A 14,744-nucleotide genomic window follows, 5' to 3' on the forward strand; every position below is an offset into this window, starting at 1 on the left:
CAAATTTTTCACTAAATGGATGGCGATATTTATGAGGTGGGATGCCTGAACTCGCTAGCCGATGAATTCGTAAGTGCCTTTTCTTCTCGTTGGTTTTTGGTGTCGCATGGCCAGAAATTACCGTGAATTTTTTTAGAGACACCTTCAAATTTATCAGAATATTGGGCTGATGAGTCGGAATAGATTTATATCTTAACCGCGAAACGTTCGTATCCAATTAACTAACGGCAGGTTTGTTTTTGCTTTTCACTCTGGTTTTTTGTTCTATGTGTGCCATAAATATCGCCATCCATTTAGTGAAAAATTTGTAGTTTAGAATCAGTAGTTCTTTGACTGCTATTTCTAAATTCTCAGTATGTTGGAGAAGCAACTCATGCTAATCCCTGTATATTTATGATGATAAATGATTTTACCGATAAAGGTTTTTTTCATACTGAACTACTTGGCAAAATTGTTAATTATTAATTCTATTACTAATTGACGATTCCCTGCCCTTATTCTTGTATATACATATATATATATATATATATATATATATATATATATATATATATACGCGATGCTCAAATACAAGCACACACAACTTCCACTCACATTCTCACTTACACACAGACATATATAGGACCAATCAATGCTTGATAAGCTATTTAGCATATCACTAAAATATTTTTACAACTGTTCAAGGATATTCCTCAAATTTGTAATAAGTGTTTTGCTATCCTTAGTCTTGATGGGAAAAAAAGAAATTGCATGAGAACAATAAGCCTGATTTAAAACAAAGTAAAGCTCTTTAGTATCACTTTTGTTGTATTCTTTCTGGAGATCATAGACTCATTCACTCCATGACTTACTTTTTCATGCGTCTTATTTTTTTCTGAATCTCTGTGTTGTCAGTTTGAAATTGGGGCAGACAATTCTTGTTTTGACAAAATTGTTTATATAAATTAGTTTGCAAGTGGAATAATCTTTGCATATCTCCTAACTATTGTTAAGCCATTCTTGATTTTGGGCTTTGTAAGCTCCCATTAAAATGTTTGAAATTTGGCAAACCTTGAATTTGCAGTCATCATATTTTAATTGTATCCTCCAAAGAATTAAAGCCTTATTGTAACTCCTGCCTGGCAGAGCTTCCCTTTAACTTTGCCCCATCAAGCTAATTTTGGTCTTATTTCAAACTTTAGTTCATACAAGATTATGCTCAATGTCAAATACTGTATGTCTTAAAACTTGGACCTCTCTCTCATCATTCAGATATTTTCTTCTGCTTTTAATCAATTATATACCAATTCTTCGTGTGGAGGCGCAATGGCCCAGTGGTTAGGGCAGTGGACTCATGGGCATAAGATTGCGGTTTCGATTCCCAGACCGGGCGTTGTGAGTGTTTATTGAGCAAAAACACCCGAAGTTCCATGAGGCTCCGGCAGGGGATGGTGGCGAACTCTGCTGTACTCTTCCACCACAACTTTCTCTCACTCTTACTTCCTGTTTCTGTTGTGCCTGTAATTCAAAGGGTCAGCCTTGTCACACAGTGTCACACTGAATATCCCCGAGAACTACGTTAAGGGTACACGTTTCTGTGGAGTGCTCAGCCACTTGCACGTTAATTTCACGAGCAGGCTGTTCCGTTGATCAGATCAACTGGAACCCTCGACGTCGTAAGTGACGGAGTGCCAACAACAACCAATTCTTGGTATACTGGTGCATCCAAATTCCTTTATGAATCTTTTTTTTTATTATTTGAAGAATGTGTTACAAGCTGAGAAATTGATTTTTGTGCCCTAGTGTGGCAAAAGGAAACAACTTCATCCTGCAATAATTCTAAGTGGTTCCATATTTCAAAATTTTCTCTGACTCGTATTTACAACTCCAAGAATTGCTATTGTGTATCCAACTGAAACTTTCTAAATGTCTTTTAGTTGCTCATAAAATAGATTTTTGTTTTCATTAGAGTTATTCATTGTTGGTGCATAAGAATTGATAAACATCACTAAATGACCATAACTTAGTGACATAGACATGGACGTAAGTCTATCATTTGAACCAGGTGGTAGTTCAGTAATATATGAAACTAATATTGTGATCTGGCAGTTTGCTTAAGAAGATTGCTTTGCAACATGGTTTCTGGTGAAGTGCATTTTGGGCAAGTGTCCTCCACTGTAGTCATAGACCAACTAATGCCCTGTGGCAGACAGAAACTCTGTGGAAGCCTATCATGTGCATATCATATATTTGTGTGTGTGTGTGTGTGTGTGTGTGTGTGTGTGTGTGTGTGTGAGCCTTTGTGTCTGTGTTTTGGTACACAGAGCCCACTGCTTGATGACTGATGTTTGTTTGTTTACATCCCTTAACTTAGTGGTTCAGAAAAAAGATAACATTAGAATAAGTACCAGGCTTAACAAAGAAACATAAGTACCAGGATCAAGTTGTTCAGCTAAAATCCTTCAAGGCAGTGCTCCAGCATGGCTGCAGTCTAATGACTGAAACAAGATAATAAAAAAAAGTAACTGCAAAATTCTGTGCAAGCCCCCTTCTCAGACTACAATCGCTTCCCCACCAAAAAGAGAAAAATAGTGTAACCAATATTTATTTCTATATAATGACCATCCCCAGCAACATTTTGACCCTGGTACTTATGTACCATTCCATGATTGATTCAAAGGCCTTCACTATGTCAAAATATATCACATCTACATTTAAGTGATTGAGCTGTTGTTTCAGCAACCAGTTGTAATACTGTTGAAGCGGTGTGAGGCAGATCTATCATGGACAGAGCCTGTACTGCATGTCAGTGAGCAAAACAGTTTCTTTTGAGAATATGATCAGCTTCCTTCAAACAATATGCCATGTACACACATACATATTCATATATAGAGGTGTTCTCAATTTCCATTTGGTAATTATGAACACCCTTTCGAAGTGGGGATTTAAATCAAGAATTTATGTTGTATAGTATTTGGTAAATCTGTATATGTTTATGTTGTTAACATATATAATGCTGGCCACCCCTCAGGCTGTGTACATATATATGTTCATATATATGATGGGCTTCTTTCAGTTTCCGTCTACCAAATCCATTCACAAGGCTTTGGTCGGCCTGAGGCTATAGTAGAAGACACTTGCCCAAGATGCCACGCAGTGGGACTGAACCCGGAACCATGTGGTTGGTAACCAACCTACTTACCACACAGCCACTCCTATGCCTAATCATCATCATCATCATCATCATCATCATCATCGTTTCACGTCCGCTTTCCATGCTAGCATGGGTTGGACAATTTGACTGAGGACTGGTGAACCAGATGGCTACACCAGGCTCCAATCTGATTTGGCAGAGTTTCTACAGCTGGATGCCCTTCCTAACGCCAACCACTCAGAGAGTGTAGTGGGTGCTTTTACTTGTTTCAGTCATTTAGCTATGGCCATTCTGGAGTACCACGTTTAGTTGAATAAATCAACACCAGGACTTATTTATTGTAAGCCTAGTACTTATTCGGTCAGTCTTTGTTTTTGCTGAACCGCTAAGTTACAAGGATGTAAACACACCAGCATCAGTTGTCAAGCGATGGTGGGGACAAACATAGACACACAAATACATACATACATACATACATACATATATATATATATATATATATATATATATATATATATATATATATATACATATATATATATATATATACATATATATATATATATATATACATATATATATATATATATATATATATATATATATATATATATATATATATATATATGTACAACAGGCTTCTTTCAGTTTCCATCTACCAAATCCACTCACAAGTCTTTGGTCGGCCTGAGGCTATAGTAGAAGACACTAGACCAAGGTGCCACACAGTGGGACTGAACCTGGAACAAAGTGGTTGGGAAGCAAGCTTCTTACCACACAGCCACTCCTGTGCCTTTTTTAATTAGATTGGTGTTTAGTTGTATCGAACAGGCTGCCAGCTAATGACTATTCACAGGTATAATCTCACTACTGCTTGACACAGAGTCTTTTGCCTGCTGTGTTTCTACCCCTGGGCCAAAGTGACTCTCCTTAGACAATTCGTTCCTGATGATCTCCCTCTCCGCCACCAACCATATTGATGCCAAGCTTAGCGTGGACATCCGATCACCATAGAAGACCGAGTACCAGGATTCCCATCCTCAAACCAGCCAATCAACCAAGCCTCCGAGTAGCTGGATTATAGGAGCATGCCACAACATATATATATATATATATATATATATATATATATATATAACGAAGACGATCGGTGGCTATATATATATACACTTCGTTTTGGGATTTTTGTTTGCAAGATTCTTTATGTGTGCTTGTGTGTTGAAGTATATTTTGTTGTGTCTGAGGAGATTGCTGAAAAGGTTGCAAGACGCAACAAAAATTTCAGGAACAATAAAGAAGTAAATGAATGGAAGCTTTACTTGTTTCAGTCATATAGCTACAGCACTAAAAGAGAATGACTCTCCCCAGACACAACAATGTATATATATATATATATATATATATATATATATATAAATATATATATATATATATATTATGAAGAGAGAGAAATGCATTTATGTGAGTGTGTTTTTGTGTTTGTACCCCACCTCTATCACCACTTCACAACCAACAGAATAAGTACTAGACTAAAAAAATAATTACTAGGATCAGTTTGTTTGACTAAAACTTTTAAGGTGGTCCTCCAGTATGGCCACAGTCCAAAGACTGAGACAAAGAAAAAAATAAAAATATTATTTTAGTAGTTATATTGTACGAAGGGAGGCAACTACAATGTAAAAGTGTAAAAATTATATTCTGTTCTGGAAGAGTTTAAATAATCAATAAAGGTCAGTAAAAACAATTGGTGAAGTTTCAACAGAATAGTTCAATACACTCCACACATTCAAAAGGAAAAAAATTAGAAAGGAAAAGGGAGAGGCATGACCGTGTGATAAGAAGTTTGCTTTCCAACCACATGGTTCTAGTTTCAGATCCACTGCAAGGCACCTAGGACAATCTGCTATAACCCCCAGGCCAGCCAAAGCCTTTGGTAGACAGAAACTGAAAGAAACCTGTAGCGTATATATGTATGTGTGTGTGCGTGTGTGTGCGTGCGTATGTGTGTGCGTGTGTGTGTGTGTGTGTGTGTGTGTGTGTGTGTATGTGTGTGCGTGCGCGTGTGTGTGTGTGTGTGTGCCTTTGCATCTGTTTGTCTGCCATCGATTGATAACCAGTGTTGGTTTGTTTACATCCCCAAAAGAGATCAATAGAAATAAGTACCAGGTTTTAAAAATAAGAACTGGAGTTAATTCATTTGACTAAAACCATTCAATGCAGTGCCCCAGCTTGGTCGCAGTCTAGTGACTGAAGCAAGTAAAAGATAAAAGATAAAAGAAAGATAATTATTACAAAAAGAAAGAAGGGACTTAATGTATTGGAGACTAAGTCTGCTATTTTACATTCCAAATTTTATTTACAACGTTAATGTACAAAAGAGCAAAGATAATTCTCGAATCATAAGAAATCTTCGATGATTTGATTCATCAGATTTCCAACATCCCAAAACTGCCCAATGATTCACCAAACAGCGTTGATGTTTTCTGGATAAATATGATGAAATATATCTGTGTGTATGCATGTATGTATGTCTGCATATATATTGATATGTATGGGACAACAAGGCAGTTTGAAGTACAAGAAGCCAAGAGAATGCAAGAATTTTGTAGCTTACTATATGAACAATGAACTTATACAATCCCTCTAATATTGTGACAGCAACCATTACCAGAAACCTTCTAGAAGCCACAATTGCAAACAACTGTCTCCTTCAATTTGTGTACAACATACACCAGACATTAGTTTATATATATATAGACAGATATATGTATATATAAAGGAGACCACTAGGTGGACTGTTAATGTGCTAGAAGAAGATCACATGTAATGTGTCTACTAAGACAGATAGATAGATAGATAAATAGATAGATAGATAAATAGATAGATAGATAGATATATAGATAGATAGACAAGTACATCATCATCATCAGTAGCATTGTTTTAGAATTCATTTTTCCATTGTTGCATGGGTCAGACAGAATTTGTTGGAGCAAATTTTCTATGGTTATATACCCTTCCTGTCACTCAATGTCAAGACAAGGAAGAAAACAGACACATACACTCATACATATAAACATACATATAAATATATATATATATATATATATATATATATATATATATACAAGAAATGAGGGCAGGGAATCGTCAATTAATAATAAAATTAACAATTAACAATTTTGCCAAGTAGTTCAGTATGAAATAAACCTTTATCGGTAAGACCATTTATCATCATAAATATAAGGGATTAGCAATTGAGTTGCTTCTCCAACATACTGAAAATTCAGAAACAGCAGTCAAAGAACTACTGATTCTAAACTACAAATTTTTCTCCAAAATGGATGGCGATATTTATGGCACACATAGAACAAAAAACCGGAGGGAAAAGCACAAACAAAACAAGCCTTTAGTTAATTGGGTACGAATCGTTTCATGGTTAAGCGAACGAAAACTTCACTATTCCAATCTTCAGCCCAAATATTCTGATAAATTTGAAAGTGTCTCTAAAAAAATTCACGGTAATCCATGGCCAAGGATTACCGTGAATTTTTTTAGAGACACTTTCAAATTTATCAGAATATTTGGGCTGAAGATTGGAATAGTGAAGTTTTCGTTCTCTTAACCATGAAACGATTCGTACCCAATTAACTAAAGGCTTGTTTTGTTTGTGCTTTTCCCTCCGGTTTTTTGTTCTATGTGTGCCATAAATATCGCCATCCATTTTGGAGAAAAATTTGTAGTTTAGAATCAGTAGTTCTTTGACTGCTGTTTCTGAATTTTCAGTATGTTGGAGAAGCAACTCAATTGCTAATCCCTTATATTTATGATATATATATATATATATATATATATATATATATATATATATATATATACACATACATACATAAATACTTATATGTGTGTCTCTGTGTACACACACACACACACACACACACACATGACAACTTCCTTTACCAAAGTCATTCTCAAAGTTTTGATTGATCTGCTATTATAGCAGAAAATGCTTGGCTGAACCCAAAACATCTCAACCATGTAGTCATGTCTGTGTCTATAGCCATGTTTTAAATATGTACATCTTTGTGTGTGTGTGTGTGTGCATGTGTGAGTGCGTGTATGTGCTAACACGTGGATGCCTGTCCTTGTGTATGTGTGTGTTTGTGCGAATGTATCCTATGTTGCTCTTCTCCTTTTTTGCCAACTGTGATTGCTGTGTATCTCCTCCACTGCAGAGAAACCACTTTCGTTTGTCTTTCTGTCATACTCTAATCTCTCATCACCTGGCTGAAAGCCACCACACTGGAGCCGGAGCAGATTTCTGCCCCAACATCCGAAACTCCGAGTCTTATTATGGCAACTGAATAATTGTCACATATTATATTACAGATATATATATATATATATATGCACACATGTGCGCACACACACACATACACTCACATACACACACACACACATATATATATACATATATATATATATATATATATATACATATATATATATATAATTGTTAAAGAGGACAATAAATGTTAAGGTAAGGCAAACATCTCAAGTCGTATAGAATATTATTATAGAACTTTTTCCAATAATAGAATTGTATATAACTTGAGATGTTTGCCTTACCTTAATGTTTGTTGTCCTTTTTAACAATTATATATCTGGTGCATCGGAAATCTGTGATGGCTCCATAGCTACCGCTGCGGCTATAACCGTTGAGCCCTAGTAATTTGTTACAGCACTTACCTAACATACCTAATCGTTTAGATCACCTGTGAACTAAGCCCCCATACTTTGTATATATATATATATATATATATATATATATATATATATATATATATAAAAGATAATAAGAGTGAAAAAACTACAGAAGGCTTGTGTTACATGGTTAAAGTATATATTTAAATTATGTCAGAAAAATGTTAGAAAAATATTATAAAATCTTTTTGGTATATAAACATTGTATTTAGAGAAATAACCGGTTTCGTGTTGTCTTTTCAAATTTCTCTACTTTATTGTAACGTGTTCGCTATATATATATATATTTCTATATATATATATCGTTAAAAGCACATCCGAGTGTGATCGTTGCCAGGGCCATGGATTGGCTCCCGTGCCAGTGGCATGTAAAATGTACCATTCAAGCATGATCGTTGCCATTTTTGCCTTACCAGTAGCACATGAAAAACAACATTTGAGTGTGGTTGTTGCCAGTGCCGCCAGTCTGGCTCCCATGCAGGTAGCACATAAAAAACACCTTTTGAGCATGGCCGTTGCCAGAACCACCTGACTGGCCCTCATGCTGGTGGCATGTAAAAGCACCTGCTACACTCTCGGGGTGGTTAGCATTAAGAAGGGCATCCAGCTGTAGAAAATTTGCCAGATCAGATTGAGCCTGATGCAGCCTTCTGGCTCACCAGTCCTCAGTCAAACCGTCAAACCCATGCCAGCATGGAAAGCAGACGTTAAATAACGATGATGATGTATGTATATATACACATATATGTTTGTGTGCGTGTATATATATATATATATATATATATATATATATATATATATAAGCACCAAACTGTGTTACTATAGTTGTATATCTGAATTTTAAAATGCCATTTTCATCGGTTGTAACATTCATGAGTTTTTTTTCCATCTGTGTAACAGATAAATGAGTGACTATCTATTCAAAAGTATGTATAGATTTGGTTTGAAAGGTTTAACATATGCACGTTTGCCAGTTCTTACTTGAATTTATGCATTCTTGTGCCTGTATATATGTCTGTTTGTGCAATTGAGATGTATAGATGTGTGTCAGTTGAAATGGTCAAATGGCAGTGTTTATGTACTACTTCATTAAAAAGTGGGGAAACGCTTGTGACTTTTAGAAAACTAGCTAAGACAGTGAAGAAGAACTGGTCTGAATAATTGTATTATAAGATCTTCATTTACATGGGAGTCATGATACATATATTCACACATCCTTGCATGTATATATAGATTTATCTGTACAATGGACACTAAATGATGATGATGATGTATCGTTAAGTATGTCATATAGATAAAGATTTTATTCAAGAGTTGCTTCTGCTGAATAAGTTGAATATATATGCGTGTGTGTGTATATGTGTGTTTGTGTTTGTACAGAAAATATGCACTGAAAGTAGTATTGATTGTGGTGTCATTATTGTATTTATTATTGATAAATTTTATTATTAATTCTCATAAATACTGACTGTTTACACTGATTTTAGAAGCCATTATCATCTGAACTTTGCATAAGCCATCACTATTATTAATATTAATAATAGCAAAAAGGTGGAAAGCTAGTAGAATCATTAAGCTTACCAGGCAAAATGCGTAACAGCAATTTTTCCACCTTTACATTCTAAGTTCAAATACCACCAAAGTAGACTTTGCCCTTCATCCTTTCGAGGTTGATAAAATAAGTACCAGTTCAGTACAAGGGTTGATGTAATCAATTTAAACCCTCCCTGAACTTGCTAGCTTTGTGCCAAAATTCGAAATCAATATCATTAATAGCAAAATAATACTTAAACACATACATACATACATACATACATACATACTGGAAAAATTAGGGTTCTCAAAACCTGAAAGAAAAAGGCTGATTAGAAGACTACAGATTCAAGTCATCAATGGAACTGTAAAGATATGTAAAACTTTGCAAAAATTTAGCACATAAATACATATGCATGCATCTAGACATGAAACTATATACATAAAAACGCATCCATAAAACAAACATACAAATCTGTGTAGAAATATATATGCATACGCCTAGGCATGAAAATATATACATAAAAACGCATCCATAAAACAAACATACAAATCTGCGCATACACTAACACCAAATACTGCACACACACACACATATGCACAAATACCTAGATGATGTTGATAAAAGTTCCAATGAAGGAGCCTTGAATCTATGTTAGAGTCCAGCTCTTTCTCTATGGACAAGAAATACCGAAATGAAACTGATTGATACATACATACATACATACGATTATTCTATCTAGATTGCAAGTTCAGGTTTATACCTGTAATTATTGGGGCACTGGGATATGTAACACACTGCCTAAATACGAATGTTTAGAAATTAGCATACTCAAAACCAGAAAGGAGAAAGCTGATTCAAAGACTACAGATCCAAGCCATCACTGGAACTGTAAAAATCTGTAAAACTTTCCAGAAGTTTATCATTTAAGTATATATGAGCATGTCTTGACATGCAACTGTATGCATGAGAATACATACATAAAACAGAATATGCAAATCTGCATATATACATTCATAAATGCATAAATGCATGCATACATAATACATACATACATACATACATACATACAAAATACCAGTAGCATATAATGGTTATAGTGATTGTTTTACTGGGTGTGCGGCCACACCCAATGTAACCAAATTTCAAGCAGGTGTAAGACACAAGTTTTCCATTAAGATTCGTGATTAGATTAATGAATTAACTATTTGCGATGGGTGTGCAGTGCACACCTAGCACACCTGGAATATATGTCCCTGCAAAATACCTTGTTGATGTTGTTGAAATTCCAATGACGGAGCCTTGGATCTAGGCTAGAAACTGGTTCTTTATTAGCAAGAAATCTTGAAATAAAATTGAATAATGACATACATACATACATATTACATGCTGTGTGCATGCGATGTGTGCACGTGTGTGTGCGCGCGTGCGCTAGCAACTCAGAACAAAACACAAGACAAGGAAAAATGTTGCTAAAATGTGAGAAGCAACTCCGGGCTAACTGACATACATGTCAGCTCAATACAACAGACAACCCCTTCAACAAAATCCCCTGTAGTCCTAGAGACAGCACTTTTTCAGGAATGAAAGAGAGACTACATGCCGGAATCATGTGGCTTTTTCCTTGCCATCCCCTAAACTGATAATGGCATCCTCTCAGTGAGGTCTTGGTATCATGGTGGTGCCGATCACCCTTGTTGAACATATTTCTGAAGCAGCAACTCAATGAGGATTCAAATCAGAAAAGTTATGAAAGCATATGAACATACAGTTCTACATGATCATACAGTTCTACATGATCATACAGTTCTACATGATCATACAGTTCTACATGATCATACAGTTCTACATGATCATACAGTTCTACATGATCATACAGTTCTACATGATGAAACAGTTCTACATGATCATACAGTTCTACATGATCATACAGTTCTACATGAACATACAGTTCTACATGATCATACAGTTCTACATGATGAAACAGTTCTACATGATGAAACAGTTCTACATGATGAAACAGTTCTACATGATCATACAGTTCTACATGATCATACAGTTTTGCATGATCATGCAGTTCTACATGATCATACAATTCTACATGATCATACAGTTCTACATGATCATACAGTCCTACGTGATCAAACATTTCTCTGAAATCTTATATATGGACAACATTTACTTTGTCACACAGAACCTGTAAATGATATCCACATGTACTACATATCTAATTATGTATTTGGCCACTTTGAACTGCTCTGTGATGTGAAGGCTATCATTGATCCACATATTAACTGTTGATGTCCTGAACCTACAGAACAAACTTGGTCATATTGACAAATTGTGACCACTGAAAATTGACGACTACTTGACTATTGATGATACCTCCCTACCTTAGGCATAAAGTTTTTTCCAACCCTGAGCATGAAAAACTTCATCAAATTAAAACTGATACCAATCTTTGGGTTGTTATGGTTAGCAGAGAAATGATGTTAATTAAAATTTGGTGCATTTTTCATCATATTACATCATACTACACTAGGTCATCTTCTATTTATGACCCACTAATGTCTGCTCACAAATACCCAGTACAGCATGTATGTATACATATTTACGTGCATGCTCTCACACACACACACTTATAAATATAGACAAACATATAGGTATGCACACACACAGATATATGTATATATATATATATATATATATATATAGAGATAGATAGATACATACATACATACATGCATATATATATATATATATATATATATATATATATATATATATATATTTATATCCATACTAATATAGAATAGGGTTGTTAAATGTTAAGTATGATGAGAATGATGGTATATGTTACATAAGGTGTGAATATTATCTGATACAGACCCAGTACTTGGAGAGTAGGGTAAAAAATATGCTTCCTCTATCAAAAAGTGATAGTTTACTCAAGTTTCACCTAGTGCCTGGTCGCACATGTGAACATGTTTTGATTTTCTACAGAATAAACTGGGTCTCAGTTAAATTTAACTATTTTTGAATACCATAGCATCAAAAATTATCACAGCTAACATAGCAGTCAGAGATATTTATTTATTTAACTATCTCTCTCTCCCTATCTATCTTTCTACATACAGATATTGCATGTGTGTGTGTGTGTGTCTGTGTGTGTGCGTGTGCATGCGTCTCTATATATGTGTATATATGTATGTGGGTGTGCATGTGTAAATAAGAGATCCATGTAAGCATATATATACACTAGTGTGTACATATATATGTATATATATATTTATACATGTTTATGCACACATATAAACATATATACATACATGCATACTAACATACATACATACATACATATATATATATATATATATATATATATATATATATATATATAGGGTGAAGTATATTTGTCACTTAAATGCAGCTGACCCCTATATATATCTTAGATCCAATTATCTTGCCTTGCATGGTTTTGCCAGGTCTTTTCTAGCACACTGGTCTCCCCATTTGTGGCAGTTCTTTTACATTTCCTTTGTGAGGTTCACAACTTCTTTCCTTGAGTTTCCAGTTCTGCAGACCCCCTTCTCTTTGGATTGCATAGCTCTTCTTTTCTCTTTACTAAACTGTTATCGTCCATTTGCCTCATATGTCCTACCAGCTCTGTCTTCTCTGTAACTCAGTCTTCACTACATCTCTCCTTATACACAGCTTTTTCTCTCAGCTGATATTTTCTCCTTCATTCTTGCACGCTCTCATTACATATATACTGAAGCATGTTTGCCTCTTTTGTCTTTAGCCTTTACAGATCCAATGCTCCTCATTCTTTACTACAATGCAAAATCACACATATACAAGCATCATAAACTTCAATTTTCATTTTACTCATACAGAGAATCACTTTGTTGTCACCAGGAAATTAATATCCTCCAGAATTTTTCTATACCATTCTTACTATGGTCACAAGGTTTTCAGAATACCTATATCTGTTACTTATCTGATTAGCATTAATTACATAACAGACAATATCTACTTCTAGGTAACACTGAGAGCATTTAAAAGAATTTATTTTACCAAGTTTTTCCCCTGTTAGTCTTTTTTTCTGATTACATTGCATCCCATAGTTTAAATTGGGCACACTGTACATGTTTTATGTTTTTTTTTTCTTGATCAATTCTTAGAGGGAAATAGGTTCTTTTTCACCCTTTTGTGCCCAGTTTACTTTGAGCCTTTTTGATTCTTGGTTTTACTTCTACATTTATAATTTCTTCCCTAATTCTTTAATGGATTCAACTATGGTACTAATTCATTGGCATGCATAATTTGGTGGGACAATGTTTTAATTACATTCGTAATCAGTAGAATTTTAATGAACTAGAGAAAACTGTAGACCAAACCTTGATGGTCACCTACCTACACACTAGGTTCTTTACTAAACTTGCTGCTGACACTTACCTTGGTTACTGAACTCCTATACAGAGCTTGCATAGATCTTACAACCCATTCATCCACACTTAATTTTCTTAGTGACTGCCAACCAACAGAGCATGACTTGCTGTCAATGAATGCTAGCTATATCAGCTTAGTTTTTATTAAAAACTTCTGAAGTTGTCTCAACAGGAAGAAGTCATCAATAGTTCTCTGCCCTGGCATAAACACGATCTGTATCACATTTATGTTAATTTTCTTCCTTATTAGTTGTACTCTAATTCTCTCTATTACTTCCATGAATTGGTCAATCGTTTTGATGAGATATTTACTTGTGCTAGAGTACCACTTTTGTTTCTGTAGAAGTTGAGAATGATACTTCTACACTAGTCATTGGGAATGACCATTTCCTGCACAAACCTAACAGAAAATGGGAATAATTATTGTGTATCTTAGTTCTGAGCATATGTTCAGCATCATAACCACTATCCTTAGACATTCAGCTATTTTCCTGGCTCATCTTTAATGGCCATTTTTACCATGTAGTTATCAATTTCAATAGTCAGACCCTCTCATTTGTTTAGTAAAGGCAGTCCATCTAACTTCTATGTTCTCTCCTTGTTTGGCAGTCCTTTCAATAATATTTTGATATTTTATTTTTGCTTGAGGCAGTGAGAGCAGGTCTGCCACTATTATTCTATAAACACTTCTCACTAATGACTTATAACCCTTTCTAATACAGGCACAAGTCCTGAAATTTTGAGAGGAGGGAGTTAGTCAATTACATCGACCCCCAGTGTTCAACTGGTACTTAATTTATTGACTTTGAAAGGATAAAAGGCAAAATTCATCTTGACAGAATTTGAATTAGAAATGCAAAGACAG

The 14,744-nt window shown here is 34.9% G+C and overlaps 1 protein-coding gene and 1 non-coding gene across 11 annotated transcripts in view; one reads left to right on the plus strand and one right to left on the minus strand.

Annotated features, from left to right (window-relative positions):
- LOC106878173 (uncharacterized) overlaps positions 1–14,744 on the plus strand; it is a 1,399,830-nt gene that overhangs the window by 1,169,674 nt on the left and 215,412 nt on the right. The gene's annotated exons all lie outside the window — the stretch shown is intronic.
- On the minus strand, positions 3,936–4,231 carry LOC149134326 (signal recognition particle RNA). The gene has a single exon (XR_016242974.1).

This window comes from Octopus bimaculoides, chromosome 8, assembly GCF_046866305.1.
Source record: "Octopus bimaculoides isolate indiv1 chromosome 8, ASM4686630v1, whole genome shotgun sequence".
Classification (NCBI taxonomy): Eukaryota; Metazoa; Mollusca; class Cephalopoda; order Octopoda; family Octopodidae; genus Octopus; species Octopus bimaculoides.